Here is a 23,158-nt window from a genome sequence, read left to right as displayed (position 1 = left end):
TGGCTGCTCTAGACTGGTGTTCTTTGGCGGTGTGTTCTGCAATGTGTCATTCACACCCAAAAGTGTGCGACAGTCCACACATCATTCTGCTTGACTCGTTCCGCGATGCTTCCCCAAAGTGACCACATTATTGATGTCCAGAGAGGAGCTCTCCCGTTTCATCACAACAAAGGCAGGGCAAAGGAAAATCCCAGTGTATCTGTGGTACGAAAAGTTGCAGGATTTCAGCAGGAAACCATGGGGCACTGGAAAGGAAGCAGAACGGCAGTCCCAAAACTTTTGCAGGTGCAAACAGTACTGAATTGGAGTTGCAAAGCTTATAACCACCGCAATACCTCCATGAGCACAAACCTTCAAGAATGGACCATAAAAAGGTTGTCACCCAGGGAGGAGACGGGGACATTGAATTGGAAGGGACTTCCAGGATCATTTAGGCCGGAGGTTTTCAACCTTTTTGAGCTGCCTGTAACCCAAAGTGACCATCAATCCAAAGAAAATAAAAGGCAATGAGAGTGGCCTGTTAACACCCTGTTGCCAGGTTACATCAAATGGGGGGGGGAGAGGCTAGAGAGGCTCAGATAATTAAATACTCCTCCATACCCCCTTTTTTAACAAAAATAATAATCCTTGAATTATATATATCAGTTTGGCTAGGATCTTCCACCAAATGGTTAGTTTTCTAAGTACAGCCCAGACAGTGTTTTTCACCCTCCCTGTGAAAAATAAGCCTAAGTGACAATATCGCTATACATGTGCTATTAAACTGTTTACAGTAGTAAACAAGTCTTTCATTTATTATATCCTGAGACACACTCACACGGCTTTAGTACCCCATAAATCCCAGTGAAATGAAATAAGGGCCCTTTCTCCTTATCACCATGGCTAAGCTTTTGGTAGGCAGCAAGTCAAAGCAAACGGTTCACGCCGTGATTGCAGCAGCGAGTAAATAGGTACACAGAACACATGTGAGCAGTTTCCTAGTTTCCACTTCAGGCCTGTCAGAGAGTGATTAATGACTAACAGCCACGGCTCTGCCTTGATTGCCAAGTGCTGTATTGTTAATGCTGACATTTAATGAGGCTGGACATACTTGAACACAATTCGGCACCATCATCCGCAAATAATGTTTGATAGACGGTTAATTTGTTAAGTATTTCTTCTCTCCCTCCCCCACTTCCTTTTCAAAATGGTGTCAAAAAAGGCATCCAGGGAGAGGGGTGAAGGCTCTCACCATATTGTCGGATGGAATAATGGTTTTCCGAAAGGGCGTTTAGCAATGTGGGAGATGGAATTGTGCTGGGGGGGGTTGGTTGAAAATCACCGCTCCCTTCCTAGGTGTCTATCTTGGGATATGTCGGAGAGGCATTTGAAGCTGAAAGCAAGAACTATTCCTTTATGAACCACAAGGATAAATCCCCAGCGGCAAAACACTCCATCGGCATTTACTTTCTGGCATACCCGGGAGGCGTGCTGAAGCCTCGTGAGGATATTTGCTTAGAATCCAGGAATGATCCAAGTGGGTTAGTGACTCAGTGAGCAAGGCGGCGAGTCCTTTTACTCAGGTGATATGTGCAAAAAGGTATCGGGGTTGATCAAAGTATCACTTTTGCTGTAATCCGAAGATTTGTGCTCCATGTTGGGCAAAAAGATCCCTGCATTGCAGGGGGTTGGACTAGATGGCCCCAGTGGCGTAGCGTGGGTTGTCAGCACCCGGGGCAAGGCAAGTAATTTGTGCCCCCTAACCCGTGGATTTGCGCCCCCTAACCTGTGGATTCGCGCCCCCTAACCCTAACCCCCAGATGTTGCGCCCGGTGCGGCCGGCCCCCCCTGCACCCCCCATGCTACGCCACTGGATGGCCCTCATGGTTCCTTCCAAATCTGCAATTCTATGATTTTGTGACAAGACATATGGGCTTCAGATGGGAGCGTGAGAAACCATGGCTATGCATAATCATAGGAACATACGAAGAGTCCGACTGGGTCAGGCCAAAGGTCCATCTAGACCAGCATATTATAATAATAAATAATAATAATAATAATCTTTTATTTATACCCCACCCTTCCCAGTTCAAAAACAGGGCAGCTAACAACAAATTTAAAACACTTTAAAACACTTAATTATAAAAGCAGCATAAAATACGGTATAAAAACATGAATAACAATAAAATTCAAAAATCAATTAGATAATCCCCAGGGCTAACTGGCTGAATTGGTCCTACTTGGGCCAGTGAGGAGGCCAGGGGAGAATTAGCTGTGGGGTCTCAGAGCAGGTGATCTTCATAAAAAGGGAGGGGGAGGGAAGAGAAGGGAAGGGAAGGGAAATAAAAGATCAGGCTGAATTCAAATCAAAGGCCAGGCGGAATAGATCTGTTTTATAGGCCCGACGGAGGGAGGTTAAATCCTGAAGGGCCCAGTTCTCATGGGACAGAGCATTCCACCAGGTCGGAGCCATCACTGAAAAGGCCCTGACCCTGGTGGAGGATAGTCTGACTTCCTTAGGGCCCGGGACCTCTAAACTATGGTTATTCATGGACCTTAAGGTCCTCTGCGGGGCATACCAGGAGAGTGCTTCTCTGCTCATACATTGACCCTGGGCTTCCTAAAGGCAGCTGGGTGGACACAAGATGTGGCTTAGGGCCCTCGTGTCCACCCAGCTGCCTTTAGGAAGCCCAGGGTCAATGTATGAGCAGAGAAGCTCTCTCATAGGAACATAGGAAGCTGCCTTATACAAGGGTTGTACATCGTTCCTGTACTCTCCGCTGTGAGCAGAGGATTTGACCCTATTGGGGTCTCTTCCCCAGCACCTTCTCTAGGGAACATGCTGTATTCTGCTCTGGTCAGACCTCACCTGGAGTACTGTGTCCAGTTCTGGGCACCACAGTTCAAGAAGGACACTGACAAACTGGAACGTGTCCAGAGGAGGGCAGCCAAAATGGTCAAAGGCCTGGAAACGATGCCTTATGAGGAACGGCTAAGGGAGCTGGGCATGTTTAGCCTGGAGAAGAGGAGGTTAAGGGGTGATATGATAGCCATGTTCAAATATATAAAAGGATGTCACATAGAGGAGGGAGAAAGGTTGTTTTCTGCTGCTCCAGAGAAGCGGACACGGAGCAATGGATCCAAACTACAAGAAAGAAGATTCCACCTAAACATTAGGAAGAACTTCCTGACAGTAAGAGCTGTTTGACAGTGGAATTTGCTGCCAAGGAGTGTGGTGGAGTCTCCTTCTTTGGAGGTCTTTAAGCAGAGGCTTGACAACCATATGTCAGGAGTGCTCTGATGGTGTTTCCTGCTTGGCAGGGGGTTGGACTCGATGGCCCTTGTGGTCTCTTCCAACTCTATGATTCTATGATTCTATGGTTAAGCAGACCCCCTTCTTCCTGACAGCACTGCTTCGCTCGGATGATCTGGGGCTGTCTTGACCTGGTTTGGCCCAAACCCGGATTCCCCACCCACCTTCTGAATATTTTCACGCTTGGGGCCAATTCCTAAGTTACGTGGATCCTAGCCAGGCTGCTGCGGAATAGATTTCTAGAGAGGCATGTGTGAGGAAAATGTTGTGTTGAAACTGGAACTGATTATATATATGTTGTTTTTATAAAAAGATGTTTTATTTTAAAATAAAGTGTGATAATGTTACAACGCAGTTAAGACATCTAGAAATATTACATTTAGTAATAATAATTTTATTATTTATACCCTGTCCATCTGGCTGGGTTTCCCCAGCCACTCGGGGCGGCTCCCAACAGAACACTAAAAACAGAATAAAACTTCCCTAAACAGGGCTGCTTTCAGATGTCTTCTAAAAGTCAGGTAGTTGTTTATTTCCTTGACATCTGATAGGAGGGCATTCCACAGGGCGGGTGCCACTACTGAGAAGGCCCTCTGCCTGGTTTTGGAACTTCCACTATTCTAAAAAATGGGTTGGAAGTCTATTGACCGCAATAAAGATTGATTGATTGATTGATTGATTGATTGATTGGGTTGGAAATCCCAATATTATCTTGGAAGTTGACTTTCAGTCGCTCTGGACTGGTGCTTTACTGCAGCTGTGTTCTTGATACCATAACAGTACATTAGCAGTGGATGTCTTCTGCTTTGATTTGTTCTGCAATGCTTCTCCAATGCAACTGCATAATTTCTCTCTGGCAGGGCTACAGCGTAACAAAAGCAGGGACAAAAAAGGACCAGAACATTTATGGCAGAAAGAGGAAAGAGACTATGCACTGCCTGGAAATAAAGCAGCTTTTTTGCAAGTGCAAACAGTATTGAATGCGGAATCATGTCTGACTGCCCTGACAGCATTATGAGTACGAATCATCAAGAATGCACAGTAAGAATATATTGGGTTGCCCTGCCATTTTTTGATAAGGGGGACCCTGGATCGTGGCCAACTAACTAATACTCAGAGTAGACCCATTGAAATGAACAGACCTAAGTTAGCCATGCCTATTTATTGCGATGGGTCTACTCTGAGTAAGAGTAGCATTGGATACAACCTATTGAAGTATTCCCAGGTTATTTATTATTTAAATTTGTATCCTGCCCCTCCTCAAATGTCCCCCATGGCAGCTTACAAGAACAGATATACAAGTTCAATCAAATCACCAGTAAAATATGGATAAAAGAGCAACACCATTAAAAAAATAGAAAAAAAGATCACGCAAGCCATTCAAAAACAAGAGCAGCTAAGGAAAAAGCAACGCACGAAACAGAGATAAAAACATCAATCAGCAGCAGATGTATTAACACATATTAAGCGCACATATTAACCTAATAGGCCAAAAGCTTGTCTGAACAAGAGCTACGCAGATAAAAGAACAATATTTACAGGAATAAGGCATATTAAAAACAGGGGAGATAAAGGAAGCAGCTGAAAACACACACAAAAAGATAAACCCATCAATCAGGAACAGAAGTATTAACACATATTAAGGACGCGGAGATGTTCCTCTTGGCAAATTGTGTGTGAGATGGGGAGGGATGGCGGAATGCTCTCAGAGCTCCAATCCTACCTCTTTACTGCGGAGGCAGCTTGGACAGTCCCTTGTTCCTAATAAAGGAAGAATGCGAGCTCAGCTCTTTCTATATTTGATATGCGTATCCTGCTTTCCTCTCCTCTCCTCCAGTTGTGATACACCCTGCTTTGTGAACTGTGTCTTGGGTCTCCTCCAAAGGGCTGGGGGTTTGTGTTTTTCTGCATGTGTATGACATGGGGATCGAGGGTCCCTTCAGACTGGTATTGTCTTCATACCTGTATTCTACAACATGTCGCTGATGCAATAATAGAGCATTGGTGGTATATTTCTACTGGACCACTTTACTAGTTGTTCTGTGATGATTCCCCCAGTGTTAGCACGTTGATGCCACCTGGAAGGGCACTCTTGCACAACAAGGCAACTAAAGAGGGACAACTTTGCTGTGGAAACGTAGAGAACGGAGTTTAAGACTGGAAAAAATGAGGAACTGAGGCCACATTCACACCATGCATTTAAAACCCTATACAGTGGTACCTTGGTTCTCAAACTTAAGCCGTTCCAGAAGTCCGTTCCAAAACCAAAGCGTTCCAAAACCAAGGCGCGCTTTCCCATAGAAAGTAATGCAAAATGGATTAATCCGTTCCAGACTTTTTTTTAAAAAAAACCTAAAACAGCAATTTAAGATGGATTTTACTATAACGAGACTATTGATCCATAAAATGAAAGCAATAAACAATGTACTGCAGTCACACAATCAATCAATCAGTAGCCGAACTGGGTTCCACACTGTCACAAAAACAAAAAAGAGCCGCAAAAACAAAAACACAAAAGAAATAGCAAAAACAGACAGACCTCAGCATAACACTCAAAAGGGAAGTGTGCCACTCAAAACAGAAGCATAACACTCAAAATGGAGCATGTTCGGCTTCCGAAAAAAGTTCGGAACACTTCCGGGTTTGCAGTGTTTGGGTTCCAGGTTGTTTGAGTACCAAAGCGTTTGATAACCAAGGTACCACTGTATTACCACTTCAAACAGTCTTGGCTTCCCCCAAAGAATTCTGGGAGCTGTAGTTTGTAGTTTGCAACAGGCTGCTGAGAGTTGTTAGGAGGCCCCCATTCCCTTCACAGAGCCACAGTTCTCAGATTTGCCTGGAGATCTAGAATTGTAGCTCTGTGAGGGGAAGAGGCATCCTTATACAAACTACAGCTCCCAGAATTCTTTGAGGGATGCTATCACTGTTTAAAGTGGTATCATAGTGCTTTAAATGTACAGTGCATGTCACCTGAAAGAAACTGAAAATGACATATTCATTGACCCTCACTCCCCACCCCACAGGAATTTGAATGCAAAGTCACTGAGCCTCCTTGGGCGAAGACTCAGTTTTCCCTTTCAGACTGAGGCCGCCTCTCTTTGCCGCCATATTGTTACTAGCGGGTTCTCCTCCTCCCAACTGCTGTTGCCTATTGGCTTGCCACATTCACCCACTCTGGGACACAGGAAAACGGATAAGGATTTAATCAGATACTAGCAAATTCAGGGGGTGCAACTAAAGTCTATTTGGAGCTCTTGCACAGCTAAGCTGCTTCCCACCACAAAATCGGACATTTTACAGTAAATAAGGTAAAGCACTGGAAAGTGCTGGCTAGCGATGTTGTTGTTGTTGTTTAGTCGTTTAGTCATGTCCGACTCTTCGTGACCGCATGGACCAGAGAACGCCAGGCACTTCTGTCTTCCACTGCCTCCCACAGTTTGGTCAAACTCATGCTGGTAGCTTCGAGAACACTGTCCAACCATCTCGTCCTCTGTCATCCCCTTCTCCTTGTGCCCTCCATCTTTCCCAACATCAGGGTCTTTTCCAGGGAGTCTTCTCTTCTCATGAGGTGGCAAAAGTCTTGGAGCCTCAGCTTCACAATCTGTCCTTCCAGTGAGCACCCAGAGCTGATTTCCTTCAGAATGGATAGGTTTGATCTTCTTGCAGTCCATGGGACTCTCAAGAGTCTCCTCCAGCTGACCCACAAACAGGTCACAAGGTCTAACCTCCCCTAAAATTTTGTGCCAGCTAATTAAAGTAAATGTTCAATAATGGTCTGGAAGTGACCCACGTGGGAATGGAAAGGAGAAGTAGGAGCAAATCTCTGCTGAAATTTCACAGCCAAGAAACGTGTTTGCAGTTCTCCCACTGGCTTTGCCCCGGGAGACTGGATAAGGCCTGGCACTTAATATCTTGTGAAACACGATTTCTCATTTCTGCCTTTCAACTTTGTGAGGCCGCAACATCTATGAGGTATTCTGTGTTACAAAACCTTGATTTCTCTCCCCACCCCCTTTTGAAACCAGGTGTTTCCTTTCTGTGCCAGGTCCCAAAGCCGCAGGTACACTGCAGAAACAGGCCAGATTCCTAGATCACATTTAGGAATGAACTGCTTTGCCGAATCAGACTTTTCTTCTATACCTATTTAAATGGCAGCTGACATATGCCTTTGCCCAATCTATATGGGATGTATGCTGCAAAAGCATTATTCATGGGAATTCTTTATTTATATTAGGATAGTTTTACTCCACCTTCCAACATGTCGGGGGGGGGGAATCCCAAGCTAGCACGTAATATTTTAAAGTACAGTCAATGAGAGAGGTTTTAGTTTGTATCTAAGGTCAGACTTGCAGGATCAGGCCAGTGGGCCCTCTAGTCCAGCATCCTGTTCTCACAGTGGCCAACCAGATGCCTACGGATAGCCTGCAACCACAAGATTATTCTTCCTCCTAGAACTGATTAAAGGTGTCAGCCACACTATAAAGCTGGATTATGGAGTGCAAGCGGTGCAGTAGAATGCTCAAATGATTTTAAAGCAGGGACTGCTGTGGGTTAAACCACAGAGCCTAGGACTTGCTAATCAGAAGGTTGGCGGTTCGAATCCCCGCAACAGGGTGAGCTCCCGTTGCTTGGTCCCTGGCTCCGGCCCACCTAGCAGTTCGAAAGCATGTCAAAGTGCAAGTAGATAAATAGGTACCGCTCCGGCGGGAAGGTAAACAGCGTTTCCATTCGCTGTTCTGGTTCGCCAGAAGCGGCTTCGTCATGCTGGCCACATGACCTAGAAGCTGTACGCTGGCTCCCTTGGCCAATAAAGTGAGATGAGCGCCGCAACCCCCAGAGTCAGCCACGACTGGACCTAATGGACCCCTTTACCTTTAACTGTTACAAACAGAGCAATCCTACGCCTGAATTCAGCAGGGCCTACTTCCAAGGAAGTGTGTACTGTACAGGGATTGCAACCTACCTAAGTGATTTGTTTATTTATGGAGCCAGCTGAGTGCTTGCGGGAAATGTGATTTGGAAACTTAATTTCCCTTCCACTCCCTTTCCTTTGATTGGATCGTCCGTCCATCCCTTTGCCCTTCTCACGGTCAACAACACTCCTTTAAGTTACTCCTCTGTATCAGGTTATTTTCCAGCTCTAATCCCCACTGTCATTTCATCAGGTTTTGCCTGAAGCTTCTCCTTTGGATCCTAATCCCTCCTGTCAGCATTATCTCTTTGATCAGGGTGTTCTGGTTTAGGGCCTCCCCCTGCTTAGGACACCTGCATGGATATGGGCTCCCTCTTCAGCTTTTCCCCTCCTTTAACTGCCTTGCCATCTGCTTGTTTTGTAACCCTCCAACCTGGGCAGCCGCTCCTCCAAAGTAGAGATGGGAACCTGTGAGCTCCAATCACTGCCAGTCAGCATGGCCAATCATTAGGGGTGACAGGAGCTTTTGACTTTGACACAGAGAATTTTAGGGTTGGAAGGGACCCCAAAGGTCATCTAGGCCAGGGGTCACCAAACTTATTCAGCAGGGGGCCGGTCAACTGTCCTTCAGACCTTGTGGGGGGGCCAAACTATTTGGGGGGGGTGAACGAATTCATATGCCCCACAAATAACCCAGAGATGCATTCTAAATAAAAGGACACATTCTACTCATGTAAAAACAGACTGATTCCAGGACCGTCCGCAGACCAGATTTAGAAGGCAATTGGGCCGGATACGGCCCCCGGGCCTTAGTTTGCCTACCCACGATCTAGGCCAACCCCCCACAATGTAGGAATCTCAGCTAGAGAGCCAGTGTGGTGTAGTGGTTAAGAACGGTAGATTCGTAATCTGGGGAACTGGGTTCACGTCTCCGCTCCTCCACATGCAGCTGCTGGGTGACCTTGGGCTAGTCACACTTCTCTGAAGTCTCTCAGCCCCACTCACCTCTCAGAGTGTTTGTTGTGGAGGAGGAAGGGAAAGGAGATTGTTAGCCACTTTGAGACTCCTGAAGGGGAGTGATAAAGCGGGATATCAAATCCAAATTCCTCCTCCTCTTCTTCTTCTTCTTCTTCTTCTTCTTCTTCTTCTTCTTCAGCATCCATGACAGATGGCCATCCAACCTCTGCTTAAAAACCTCCAAGGAAGGAGAGTCCTTGTAACTTGAAGCCATTGGTTGAAGTCCTACTGTTATGTACTGAGCTGAACCCTAGAACAATAGGATCCAGAATGCAGCAGTCTGATTGGTCCCTAGGAGGCACCCAATCCAGCTCCAGGTGGAAGTGAGTCAACGACCTGATTGGCCTGCGGGAGCAGCCAATCAGGCTCCTGGGTGAAGTGAATCCGCAACTTGATTGGCCTGCAGGAGAAGCCAATCAGGCTTCTGGAGGAGGTGAATCCGCAACCTGATTAGCCTGCAGGAGCAGCCCGGAATTAGCCAATCAGGTGGGGCCCATTGTGTAAATAATGTATATAAAGCTAGACGTTTTGGGGAAAGTTTCATTATTGCTATTATGAGCTGAATAAAGAGCATGAAATTCACACTTGACTCCGAGGAGAAAACAAGCATGCTCCCTCTTCCGTGTGACAGCCCTTGAGACTCGCAGGCAGCGGGGGCTGCCACAGAGGGAGCAAGAGGCGAAAGGGCTTCTCTGCCCCTTTCTGGTGGCAATGGTCATGGCTGTTCAATGGCGGCTCTTTCCCTCACTGCCGCTGGGCTGGTTCCCTCCCTCAAATGCCAGCAAAGCAACCCAGTGAGGACTGGGCATGCTCAGTAGCCATAGCATGCTGGCTGACTGGGTGTGGGGAACGGAACGGAATGTCCTGGAAAAGGGTATGGCTGGCTGAAACGTCGTGCATCTCGTTGCGGTGAGCCCCACTTACAATACGTGCTAAGAATAAAACCCAGCGCTCCCTCCCCGTTTTCTGAAAAGGCCTTTAATTTCCTGTCTCATGGCACATTTCTGTTCCAATGAGTTTGGGCAAAATTGCTGGAAGGAGGAGACGAGGCGCTCCTAATCTTCCCTAATAGCCATACCTAATAATTATTAAATAGGTTGTTTGTAAAGCGCCTTGAAGATGAAATACTTTATAGAAGCGTGATTACTATTTACAGGCATGCTTAGCCTGATCAAATGGAGTTGAAAGGTGGCTCTTTTGACAGGAAGGGAAGTCTCAAGAGGGCTTCGTTTTATCTGCCTTTCTTCTTCTTAACATATTTCAAAAATGTTTTTTTGGAGAATGTTTATGGGCAAGTGGCAACTTTCCATAAAATCAAAGGGAAGCAGGCACTTAGAATACCTTAGAGGTTTTTTGGAGGGGGTGCAAATTAAATTTAAAATGACAGCATCTACCTGGCTCCTTCTCCCCCCCCCCCCTTATCAGCATAATCTATCTCTTCCTTACATGAGCCAACTTCAACTATTTGCTTTGCAATAACTTTTTCTACACAAAGCTTTTGTGCGCACACCAAACCTTTAAAGTGCGTTCAAAGCAAATGCTGCCCCACAGAGAACGCTGGGAACTGTACTTCAGCCCCATCACAGAGCTAAACTTCCCAGCACCCTTAGTAAACTACAGTTCCCAGGATTCCTAGTGGCGGTGATGAAAATGTGCTTCAAAGGTATAGCAGGTACCCAGCCTGAGCTGTAGTTTTTGTTATTAGCATCTCCAAACAAATGCAAAGTATAAAAACCTAAACAGGAATGTAAGAGGGGACCTGTTAGATCAGACCTATGGTCCATCCACCATCCTTTCTGGATGCTTCCTAGATGCCTTCAGGAATCCCCTAAGCACAGCAGAAGCTAGTCAGAGCACACACACACACAGTTGCTCCAGAAAAATTGTGTTTCACTGGCATCCTGCCTCAAAACCTGGCTTAACACGTAGATTAACATTCATGGCCTAACATGTAGATTAAGCCACTTTCTACGTTTCCATCCTAGTCACTATCATTTGCTAGATAACATCTTCCTACTGACAGTGGGGCAAGCACTGCATTCGAATCACTTCCTATATCAGCGTTTCTTTATAAATTAAGTATATTCTCCACTTTCTGAGCAACAGGTCCTCAAAGCAATTTACGTTTTAAAATATGATAGCGTCTTCTTAACCTTTCCCCCCCCCCCTCTGGTGCTGGAAAAGCAACTAGTTTTGCTCCAGACATCAACTCATTCCAGTTTAGATTCATCCCTCTACAAAAGAAGCTAATTCATTACCGTTCTGTTCATAGCTAACTTTAAGTTTGTCTAAATACCACCAAGCTAGTGGCAGATCCAGAGAGTTCTTTGTGAATAAGGATTCATTGCTAAACTACTCTGAGAATTGGGAATAGGGGCCCCCTAACGACTCTCAGCACCTCTGACAAGCTACAGCTCCCAGAATACTCTGGGGGAAGCCATGACTGTTCAAAGTGGCATAGTAATGCTTTAAATGCATAGTGTGAATTTGGCCCTGGTCTAGCGCTCCAGTCAGTGGCTGCTTCAGTTTTTCCTTTGTGAATGTGATATAAGAACACAGCCTCTGAGGGGAGAATGTGGCGTTAAGCCTGGCGTTTCTTTAAAGTCTACCTGCGGCACCTTGTTCTGCTGAAGAGGCAAGCGTCTATTCCGTTTCAGCTGAAACTGAAAAGTGGCTAGGCTCTTCAGCATGCGGCGGAGACCTTGAAGAAACCCCTTGCCTCTTCATCATTTCCCTCCTCCCTCCTATTACTTTCCCCGTGGTCCCAAGAACGCCCTAAAAGTTCATCCAGGAGTTGGACCCTGTTTCAGAACTTCCTTGTCCCTCAGTGCATGTGCTATTAACATTATTAACAGCTAACGACCCACAGCTTCTCACAAACACTGCCTCCATGAGCTCATACCAGTCTAAGTAGAGGTAACCTTAAACTGAAAAGAGATTGGGGGGGGGGGGGTCACCACTATTTATGACTGTCAAGTGGTGATTAATGACCAACCAGCTCAAAATTGCCTTTAATGCCAGCTCAGTATTGTTGCTTGTGGCAGTTAATGAGGTTAGACAGACTTTTTACACAGCACTTTAGTGCAGGGTTGTAGAGTGGGGACGTGTCTCCAGCAGAGCTTAACACAGCCACCAGATTCCCTGGGCAAAGAGCTAAGAACCTTTGATTTCCCTTTAAGACAATAGACAAAGAACCCAAGCAACTGCCAAGGGCATTGTCTGTCCACCTGTTTGAATCCAGTCACACCCCTCCCATGCCTTTGTCGCTGGAGTTTTGAGCAGGCCAAGGAAAGGTAAAGAAATAAAATATTGCACCTCTATGCATCGGGTGGGGGGGGGAGGTTGCTTTCTGGCCCTGCCTCTGCAGACAGGCTGGAGTCAATAGTGTTAATGAGAATATTTCAAAGACCTTTGAACTTGTCTCGGTTTGTTGGCTCGTAAAAAGTACAGAGTGATTTTTCACTGGCTCCAAAACAGCAAGGTGTGTCTTGGGAGGGGTTAAAAAAAAAGTTATTGAAGTGCTGGAAGAGTTGCCTCAGCTGCTGATATGCTACTAGGACAAGTTAAAGTTGTTGCTACTGGTATATAAAGCCCTGAATAGCTGGAGACCAAGTTACCTCCGGGAACATCTTACCTAGTATAAACCTGGCAGGTCACATAAATCAACAGGAGAAACATTCTTGTTTTGCGTTGGGTGATGTGATCCGTGATCTTGCACCTTTTTTTTGTTTTTGTTTCTTTAGCTTGCAAACCGCCTTGTGTATCGCAATACAGAGAGGTGGTGTACAAATTAAAAGTGGAAGGCAATTATTTCCATTAATTATTATTATTAAATTTGTATTCCGCCCTTCATCCAAAGATCACGGGGAGGCTTGCAGCATAAAACACAGAATGAGACCACAAAATACATAGCAAAAACCTCCTCTCGCAAGCACATTTAAAAGGCCATAGATTGATTAATCAGCCAAAGGCCTGATTATAGAGGAATGTTTTCGCCTGGCACCTAAAGATATGCAATGAAGGTGCCAGGAGAGCATCCACAAACGGGGAGCCACCGCAGAAAAAGCCTATTCTCGTGCCTCCACCCTTTAGACTTTTCATGGAGGCAAAGCTACAGGGAACCAGGCAGAGGGCCTTCTTAGTAGTGGCACCCACCCTGTGGAACACCCTTCCATCAGATGTCAAAGAGATAAACAGCTACCTGACATTTAGAAGACATATGAAGGCAGCCCTGTTCAGGGAAGTTTTTAATGTGTAACATTTTAATGTATTTTTGATCTTTGTTGGAAGCCACCCAGAGTGGCTGAGGAGACCCAGCCAGATGGGTGGGGTATAAATAATAAGTATTATTATTAGTATTTATTATTATTATGGAGGGGGCACACAAAGAGGCACCTCACATGATGGTCACAGGGTCAGGATTGGTTCAAATGAAATGTTATCATTGATTGCATTTATTAATTCCTTCCGTGAAGCATCTCAAAGCAATATACACTATAATGAAAACAAGTATAAAATAGTTGAACACACACAGACCCTACTTTTTCCCCTGATGGGTCTTGAGGCAGCTACACAGAATTGTAGAATTGGAAGGGGATCCGAGAGTCATCTAGTCCAACCCCCTGCAATGATGGAATCTCAGCTAAAGCACCCATGAAAGATTGCCATCCATCCAACCTTTGCTTAAAAATCTCCAAGGAAGGAGAGTCCACCACCTTCTGAGGGAAACCATTACACAGTCAAGCAGCTCTTACGGTCAGAAAATGCATGAGAAAACGAGTCTTATGTTTTCATACCTTGACTGTTTTGTTGATATTATTGATGGTGTTTGACCTATTTATGTAAAGTGAAACTACACAAGTACAGCAGGCGTCCTGCTGCTGGCATTTGCCCTCCAATATGTGGAGGGACGCAGGTGGCACTGTGGGTTAAACCACAGAGCCTAGGACTTGCCGATGAGAAGGTGGGTGGTTCGAATCCCCGCGACGGGGTGAGCTCCCATTGCTCTGTCCCAGCTCCTGCCAACCTAGCAGTTCGAAAGCACGTCAAAGTGCAAGTAGATTAATAGGTACCGCTCTGGTGGGAAGGTAAACGGTGTTTCCGTGCGCTGCTCTGGTTCGTCAGAAGTGGCTTAGTCATGCTGGCCACATGACCCAGAAGCTGTACTCTGGCTCCCTCGGCCAATAAAGCAAGATGGGTGCCTTTACCCTTTACCCTATGTAGAGGGCATCAAGCATGGGGCAGAGGGATGTGTGGCCAATGAAACCCATCACAACAAATTGACTTAAGTAACAGTGCAATCCTAACCTTGTCTACTCTCTAGGTCTCTGCTGGGTGCCTGTTTTGTATTGTTTCTGCTTTGTTTTGTTCAAATATGCCTCTTGTTTTTTGAATTTTAAACCTTTTCCTTTTTTTGCTGATTTTAATATATCTTGAGACGCTTGTGTGGCACGTGAATAAAAAATGATAGTACCCCGAGATATGTATCAGGAGATGGCACGACGGCTCTGCTAATGTCTCCTCGTAGATTTCTTTTATTTCTGGAGTTATTACTAATAATATTTACCTTCGCACCACTAGGTCACATCTTGATGCTGTTAACCATGGATCAGCAGAAAGGTTCTGATCTACAGGAGGCCAAAGTCAGTCTCAGCAATGAGGAAGGATTTTTGTTGTTGTTGTTGTTAAAAAACCCTGTTTTCCCCTTCCGTTATAGGAATGCGTTTCGTCTTAGCTCAGAGCAATTTCTTAGCTTACAGTTATTAAAACACAAAGGGGCTGAGCCAAGCTCTGTGATTTATGAAACACGTGCTAGATTCATTAAAAACCTTAAAAGATTTAATACATTTTATTGAGGCTTTAAATCTGGGCAAGTATTTAAAAACTTAATGCAGGGCGTATTTCATTCCAGACACCTTTTTTAACACTTATTTTGGAGCTGTAAAATTTGGATTGACAAATATTGCAGATATTTCATTACTCATTTTTATAAATTGGCACAGAATTCTTCTGACAGGTTTGTTATGTTTGTGTGTGTATAAAGTATACACACATACATACTCAATGGGATTTATATTGTCTAAATATAAAATTATTCTCTTTTATTGACGTTTTATAGGTTTTTTTTCCTATGTTTCTTTATAGTCCCTTCAGCAGTTACACATACACACACAATATTTAATATATTTCTGCATGATCTGACACTCTTATTATTGCTCCTCCATTTGACCAAGCATACATTCTAATAGAAAACATATTTTTATTCCTTTTTAATCATCTACAGATTTTTATTGTTTTTAATTTTTAGCCATGAAAGAAAAGAGGCTAGGAATTTCTGCCAAAGTCTTCCCATGACATCGCACCTCTGTAATGACCTCAGTTTTGTATCAGTATTAAGATGAGAGGCTGCCTGAGTCACTTACACAATGCATTCCCCGCCTGCAAAGTTACGCATGAAGATTTGCACAGATCTGAAATCTAACGGTTTTCACCCCATTTGTTATGTACTGAAGTTCTCACCCTGGGCTTAGCACAGAATCACATGCTGAATATTCTCTGTCCTAAGGAACAGATCCAAAAGGTAACTCAGGTTTCAAGGGATGATGGGGCATGCCTCTTAGGGGGTGTGTTATTTAAAAGTGAGTACATTTACCAGGTATACCCGTTTTCAATTTGTAACATTTTTAGCTCACCTCTTCTTTCAAGGTCAGAACAGCGTACACGGTTCTTTTTCTTGCCCTCTGTGATCCAGTAACCCTGGAAGTTAAGGTAGGAGGAGGGATGGTGATTAGCCTAAGGTCACCCTTGCAGCTTTGTGGCTAAATGGGAATTGGAAGCAGATCTTGGATCAAGACTCAAACCACTACACCACTCTAGCTCTGAAGAAAATAAAAACTGTACAGTACTGGCTACTTTCAAAGAAGTGATATACAAGGATGCTAGGACTGCACTGTTATCAGCTGGTACTTTTTCTCCAACTCACCCTTTCTCCTCTGCTCTCTACGCTCCTGTGAGTTACCTTGCTCAATTGCAGACAAATACCTTTCTCCCTGGGCAATAGAGACACTTCCACTGATGGGCTTCTCAAACAGGATTACCCGTCCTACAAAAGAAGGAATAAATGCAACAGGAATTAATGCCTTTGGCATCTGCAGCAGGCATGTGGTCTGCCCGTCCTGTAGAACGATGAGAAATTAAAGCAAGATAAAGCACTCTAGGTCCATCTTTCGCTTCTACGGAACACTGTTACCACAAGCCAAGAAACTTCCAGTGGCTTTCCAGTGATTCTCGAAGGATGTGACACACCACACTGGTGGGGCAGGAGAGGGTGGCAAGTATGGAGGCAAGATTCAAGGACAATCAATACTGTATTTGGGAAATGATTCGTGTTCTTATTTAGCTGCATTGTGTTATACTTTCTGGGTGCCCCATGGTCATATTATAAAGTAGCTGTGCATTATCTTATAAATCAAGTGCTGCTAGTTGTTGTTTGTTTTCCAATGTATTTCTTATTAATTAAAAAAATCGGTGTGGCACGAGCAAATTTTTATTCTGAAAGTGTGGCCTGGAGGGAAAAAAGTTTGAGAACCACTGGCTTAGTTGAAATATGATCCTCCAAACTAGTGCTCCGAGAGCCCTTTGAGATTAGAAATGAGCTGTAGGTTCAACATATCCCTCCCGCAAATGATTTCACTTCCAAGTTTGTAGTGTCCCCATATTTTGACGTGGTGGCTGGCAGTTCTCCTATATACCGTATTTTTTGCTCTATAAGACTCACTTTTTCCCTCCTAAAAAGTAAGGGGAAATGTGTGTGCGTCTTATGGAGTGAATGCAGGCTGCGCCGCTATCCCAGAAGCCAGAACAGCAAGAGGAATCGCTGCTTTCGCTGCGCAGCGATCCCTCTTACTGTTCTAGCTTCTGAGATTCAGAATTTTTTTTTCTTGTTTCCATCCTCCAAAAACTAAGTGTGTCTTATGTTCTGGTGCATCTTATAGAGCGAAAAATACGGTAACTCCAAGCTGGCAATCACGGGCTGAAGTAGTGGTCAGAGTCGCATAACTTGTCTGAGATTCCCGACAAAAACCTCCTGCTGACATTACTGCATTTTTATAAAAAAAAATGTTTTATTTTCGGTTACAAATGAAACGTGTCGTTGCATTTATATTCAAATTATATTTGCATCTGGGTGTTGGCACTGGCAAAATTTTATGGAAATCCCCCCCCCCCCCCGTGAAGCGCTTCCTATTTTTAGAAACCGGCCACCCTTCTTCTCCCTGGCTCTGCTCTGAAATCTAACCACTAACCCCCACTGCCTCTCTGCACAAGCCTTGCCCACCTGGCGCCTCGGACTACAACTCCCATCAGCCTTAGCCAGCTGCGGAGCCCAAAGTGACTCTCTTCGAAAGCGAAACGAAACCCGGCACCGGCTCTCTCGCGCCCTCTGCCGGAGCCGGCGCAGGAACTGCAGGGAGGGAAAGGCGGGGAGGGGCGGAAGCGTCGGGGGCTGATGGCGTCACGGGAGCGACGACGCGGAAGTCGCGGCAGCAGCTGGTGCAGGAGGAGCAGGTGGCGGCGGCGGCGGTGAGTGCGAGCGGCTGAGGCGCGGGGTGCGGGGGGTGGGCCGCTTCCCAGGCCGGCCCTCCTTGGCCCCTGGCCGCCTTCTTCCTCCTCCCCGGCCCCTCGACTAGGCAGGGCCTTCTCCTCCTCCTCCCAGCCGGGCTCCCACCCCTCTCGCCCGGTTACAGGGTCCGTCTTGCTTCTGCTCGCTCCAGCCAGGCCTCCCTGCTCTAAAGGATCCCCATGGTCCTTCCCCGGCCCTCCCTCCCCTGTTCTTTTAAGGGCCACCTTGCCATTGGCTGTAGCTATGGGGGGATGCAGGGGGGGCAGCGGCCGCTTCCCCAAGTCAAGAATTAATAAAAAACACTTAACTCGGTTCTGCCCCCCGCCCAACATAAAGCCTGCTACGCCCTTGCACTCTGCTTTCGTTAAATAACAGTACCAATCATAAGGAATTTTTTGTCTCTCCCTTCCTACCCAGCTGACACGTAGGGAGCCGCTTTTTACATCCCGAAACTTGTTGACCTTTTATTTTATTTTTTTAGGAGAGCCCCATCTCTGTCCTGCCTCGCTAACTGGTTGGTTATCAGCAGAGTACAGATGTGGGTGGCGCTGTGGTCTAAACCACAGAGCCTAGGGCTCGCCGATCGAATCCCCACAACTGGGTGAGCTCCTGTTGCTGCTCCTGCCAACCTAGCAGTTCGAAAGTGCAAGTAGATAAATAGGTACTGCTCCAGCGGGAAGGTAAACGGCGTTTCCATGTGCTGCTCTGGTTCGCCAGAAGCGGCTTAGTCATGCTGGCCACATGACCTGGAAGCTGTCTGCGGACAAACGCCGGCTCTCTAGCCCAATAAAGCGAGATGAGCGCCGCAACCCCAGAGTCGTCCGCGACTGGACCTAATTGTCAGGGGTACCTTTACCTTTACAGTGCAATGAAATCCAAAGAAAGCCAGGCAAGGGGGGCGGGGCAGACCAGAGTGAAACTCAATAGATTAAAATAGCAGGTTTTTAAAAATACAGTATGTATATTTATATTCCCAGAACTCAAAACTTTTTAAAAGACTGGGAGATTTTTTAAAAAGAAAGTATTTCAACACACAAAAGAAGGTTCTAGATGAGCTCTTCCCTTCTCATAACGAGCTTGTGAGGTAGCCTAGGGCTGTGTTTTGGTGTCAGGTGGCCCAGGATCTCCCAGTGAACTTTGTGTCTGAGCAGTATTTGGAGCCTGGCCTCCTCAGTCCTTCCCCAGTGCTCAAGTTTGCTCAACCACGCTGGCAGTCTTGTGTGTCTGGCACCAGCCATTTCCTGAAAAGGCTTAAAGGAGAGGACTTGGTCAAGCTCCAGTAATTAATGTCACATTGAATGCTGTAGCCATTGGAGAGAATCTGCCCAACCCCTAAAGCTCTGTTTTGTGCATATTTACTTGTAAACAAGTCCCAGGTGTTCAGTGGGGTTTGTAGGTAAACAGGTGTGCTGCCCACAGAGTTTAGAGCTCTAGACTTGGCTAAGAAGGCCACTGGCCTGATCCAGCAGGCTCTGTCTAGTCCAGCATCCTGTTCTCACAGTGGCCAGCCAGATGCTTGTGGGAAGCCTGCAAGCAGAACCTGAGCACAACAGCACTCTGCACACCTGTGATTCCCAGGAACTGGTATTCAGAAGCATACTGTCTCTTGACAGTGGAGGTAGAATATAGCCAGTCTTCCAAAATTCAGCTTCTTTGGATGTTCATGAGTTCATGGGTTGTGAGAAAGGGGAAGGAACCTTTCTCTATCCGCTTTCTCTATGTCATGAATAATTTTATAAACTTATAACATGTCGCCTCCTACTCGCCTTTTCTCTAAACGGAAAAGTCCCAAACGTTGCAACCTTTCCTCATAGGGGAGTTACCTCACCCCCTTGACCATTTTGAGATCTCAAATACTTTTCAGCTGTTTTTCTCCTGCTTTGGTGGGAGATGCAGGGAATTGTGGGCTATGTGGAAGGGCAAATAACATTATTGATAGATGAAGCATCGTACTGTGTTGTAGCTGCTTCTCTTGTCTTTTGATTTGTGGATTAATGTCATGTGGACATTCCTTATATCATACTTCACCCCAAGGTAGAGCTGCCCTCCTGGGGCCACCACCCTGAAAATTCAGCAGATTGGGTTAGAACCATAAAGCAAAGTGGGGTTCAGCTTTTCATACCAAGTGAGTCACAAGAGTACTTGGACACGGAACCTGCAGGCCAAACAGTGCCTTGTCCTGTGGGGCGGGGAGTGAGACCAACATTTGATGAGGACACCCAGCTCTCAAGTCAGCTAAGCAACAGCAGGCTTTGGGAAGGAGGTGTGAAGCTCTGGCAGTGTCCTAGAGCCCTCCCTCCTCTTTCCTAAAGCTGGGAAAGCACTAACTAGCCTAGTGCTTTTGGAAAGGCAGCCTTTGGAAAGGCTGGGGGGTAGGGTGCCAAATGTTGCTGAGGGCCACATGTCGGACCCCCCTGCTCTGGAAGGTCCTTTCTCTGTTCTGCAGACTGCATACCCTTTCCTATCCACTCCACTTCCTAGTCAAAACCATTTCTTGTTTTGTGAATTGTCACCTCTCCAGTGAAGAGCTTTCACAAGCACCAAATCCCTGGTACTGTCTTGTAGCTGCATCTCAGAAATCACCATTGTGGCTCTTGGATATCTAACATGCCGGGTGGTCTGGGGTGTTTTGAAATAACGTGAGTTCTCGCCTCTTGGCTTTCTAGAAAAGAAGTCATTCTCACTGTTGCACACAGACACATCCTGGGAAGAAATCATGTAACTCTTGTGTCCTCCTTTAACAAACAGCAGAGTTGCATAGCCCGTGTTCCTGTTTTCTGTTCATCTTAATTCTTATCTTAATGAGAAGAGAACAGGAAATAAAGTTATTTAAGGAATTTCCTAAAGTGTCTGCGGGCTTCTCACAGCAGAATGCTTTGCCTTGCTCACATATGTTCTTGGCCTCCATCCGTCTCAGGAGACAGTGGAAGAGTGCGCCATTGGGGGTAAAGTCAAACCATTGGGGTTCTGCGCTCCTCCCAGCGGTCATTTCTCCTCTGGTCATTGCTGTGGATACAGGACCTGACAGTCTGCCTCCAGGCACTGCAAGGAATTCCCACACAGCAGGGTTAATGTTCCTAGTCTTCATGTCAGGTTTGCTGACACCTTTATAATGCAGAGTTGGTCTGCCAACAGGCCTGAGGCCAGATCCCTTGGGGATCCTGCTATCTTTCATTCTGTGTACATGACCAAGCCACGTTGCCGAGATAGAATGCTGGGAATGTGGGCTTCGGAGAGCACACCTTTGTTTGAGACTATGTCCTGCCGTGTGATGCCCAAAATCTTAGATGAATGCATCGCCTTGCTAACATTGTGTGGCTTGGCTGATTCATAGAAGTAATCAGGTTGCTTCTCTGTAGACCAAAGGTGAATCCCAAGGCCCACATTCCCTTCTGGACAACTTTACGAGAGCCACATGCCAGCGGTGGGTGGGACCAGAAGCAAAAACATTCAAGTACTACTTTTGCTCAGTAGGCCAGCTTTTATGCACACTTCTCTTCCTCTGTATACTAATAATGATAATAACAATCAGGCCCGCCCCCTCCAGGCATTATCAGAGTTCAAGGACACATTCCGGCCAGCCAAAAACACCTGAGAGTCTCAAATAGGTATGGGGAGGAATGTGGTCTGGGGAGAGTCCCATGAGGCAGATTGAGAAGTTTGGAGGACCACTTTTGGTCCCTAGTCCTGAGGTTCCCCACCTGTAATGTAGGCATTCATGTGTTGTGGCTGCCTACTGCTGGTAGCACACTGATTTCTGAAATAGTGTCCATCCTATACCTCAAGACAAGCAGTGTCCATCTGATGGATGTGAGAAATTTGGGCACAATCCATTGGGAAGTCCTGTGTAAGATGAATGGTGCGTGGATACAATGCTCTTGTACATTTCCTGCTCATTCCAATGGGGCCACCCACCTCATGAGGGGCGAGCAGAAAGAGCTTTTCTCTGATGGCATCATGAAGACGTAGGGTCGTCCAGGATATGACCCAGAGATCTTGCCTCAGGGCTGCAATCCTAGCCCCACTTACCTAGGAGTAAACCACAATGAACTCAGTAGGGTTTGCTTTTAAAGGGTAGACGTAGGGCACTGTAACTTGTTTGAGAACAGTAGTATTCCTTGCATCCGCAGCAGATCAGAGGCGAAAGGGAGTGAAGCCAGTGATGTGAGAAGAGTGGAAGGGGGGTAGCAGAAGACATAACTGCAGCCAATTTTTGTGTGTGGATCTAGTGTTGTTACAGGCAGAATCTCCAAGGGGAAGAGTCATAGAGTATCTGCTTTGTGTTGTAGAAGGTCCCAGGTTCAGTCCCTTGCGTCTTAAGGTAGGGCAGGGAGCGAGTCCTGTCTGAAATCTAAATAAGTTTCTGCCAGTCAGTGTAGACAATAATTTACTGAACTAGAAGGACCAGTGGTCTGGCTCAGTATAAGGCAGCTTTCTGTGCTCCTATTTTCAATATGCACAATTTTCAACTTGCAAACTGGGCATCTGTCATCTGGGGAAGATAGATGTAAGCTGCTGTGGTGGAGAGGAGGAGAAAACAGAGAGAAAATGTGAATCTGGAGCTTGTTACCCAACATTTTTTAATTAATGGTTTTTAGTTAGGGTTGTTCACCTGATTAAAGAAATATTAGATTATTAATTTCACAGGTTCTAGCCAATCAGTTATATTTCTATATAAATGCACATAGACAAGACCATAATTCCAAGGAAATATCATACTTCTCCTTAAGTTTATGCACATGTGTATTGCAATATACATCACTGTAGAAGCATTCCCTTCTACACGAGAGAAGTTCAATGGCATGTTGTCACTAGCCTTTAAAATTAACCTTAAAAAGAAAAGCCCTGCTGGTTTATTGAGGGAACCACTTTTAGTTTTTGGTTTGTTCAGTATTGCAGCTCTTACTATATGGATTTAGTGTGTTTTAGTTGAAGTTGCACAAAATGGACTATGGGCTTGTAAGGCACATCTCTTTCGATAGCCCTTATTTCTTGATTCCTTTGGATATGTAGCTTCTAGTATGTTGGAAGCTCCGAAGGGAGTGCTTGAAAAACACCCTAGGATTACAGCCTTTCCTCTGAAGTGTCCCTCCCAATAATCTTATCTAAACAGACTTGGCAAAGTTGATCTGCAAGTGACGGTTGTGCATCATTTTTGCTAGCTGTTTGGGAGGAGGGACAAGGCTTATGATCCAAATCAGCTTCCCCCAACCATGAGTCTTGAGATGTTGTTGAGTGCAATGCCCATCATCTCCCGCCAGCATGGCCAACAATCAGGGGTGTGTGTGTTTGGGTGTGTGTTTGTGCAGGGAGGGGG

The 23,158-nt window shown here is 45.8% G+C and overlaps 1 protein-coding gene and 1 long non-coding RNA gene across 6 annotated transcripts in view; one reads left to right on the top strand and one right to left on the bottom strand.

The window, feature by feature from the left end:
* Positions 1-3,680: 3,680 nt before the first annotated feature.
* On the bottom strand, positions 3,681-17,670 carry LOC308463891. 5 transcript variants are annotated; one of them, XR_013979783.1, is made up of 4 exons: positions 17,557-17,670; positions 16,204-16,323; positions 15,914-15,977; positions 3,681-4,154 (listed from the first exon to the last, which is right to left on the bottom strand). It is a non-coding gene; the product is annotated as an uncharacterized lncRNA (long non-coding RNA). The 5 variants fall into 5 exon arrangements; XR_013979785.1 differs by lacking the exon at positions 3,681-4,154 and adding an exon at positions 14,320-14,848 and having other exon boundaries at positions 15,914-16,039; XR_013979786.1 differs by lacking the exon at positions 3,681-4,154 and adding an exon at positions 14,320-14,848.
* Positions 17,671-17,728: 58 nt separating this feature from the next.
* ERLIN2 (ER lipid raft associated 2) overlaps positions 17,729-23,158 on the top strand; it is a 32,970-nt gene continuing 27,540 nt past the window's right edge. The window contains exon 1 of the mRNA XM_080982593.1: positions 17,729-17,801. The gene's annotated coding sequence lies outside the window, so the exon portion shown is untranslated. The remainder of the gene's footprint in view (positions 17,802-23,158) is intronic.

The sequence above is a fragment of the Podarcis pityusensis genome (assembly GCF_964106645.2).
Source record: "Podarcis pityusensis genome assembly, chromosome: 15".
NCBI lineage: Eukaryota > Metazoa > Chordata > Lepidosauria > Squamata > Lacertidae > Podarcis > Podarcis pityusensis.
This window is presented reverse-complemented; position numbering and strand designations above follow the sequence as displayed.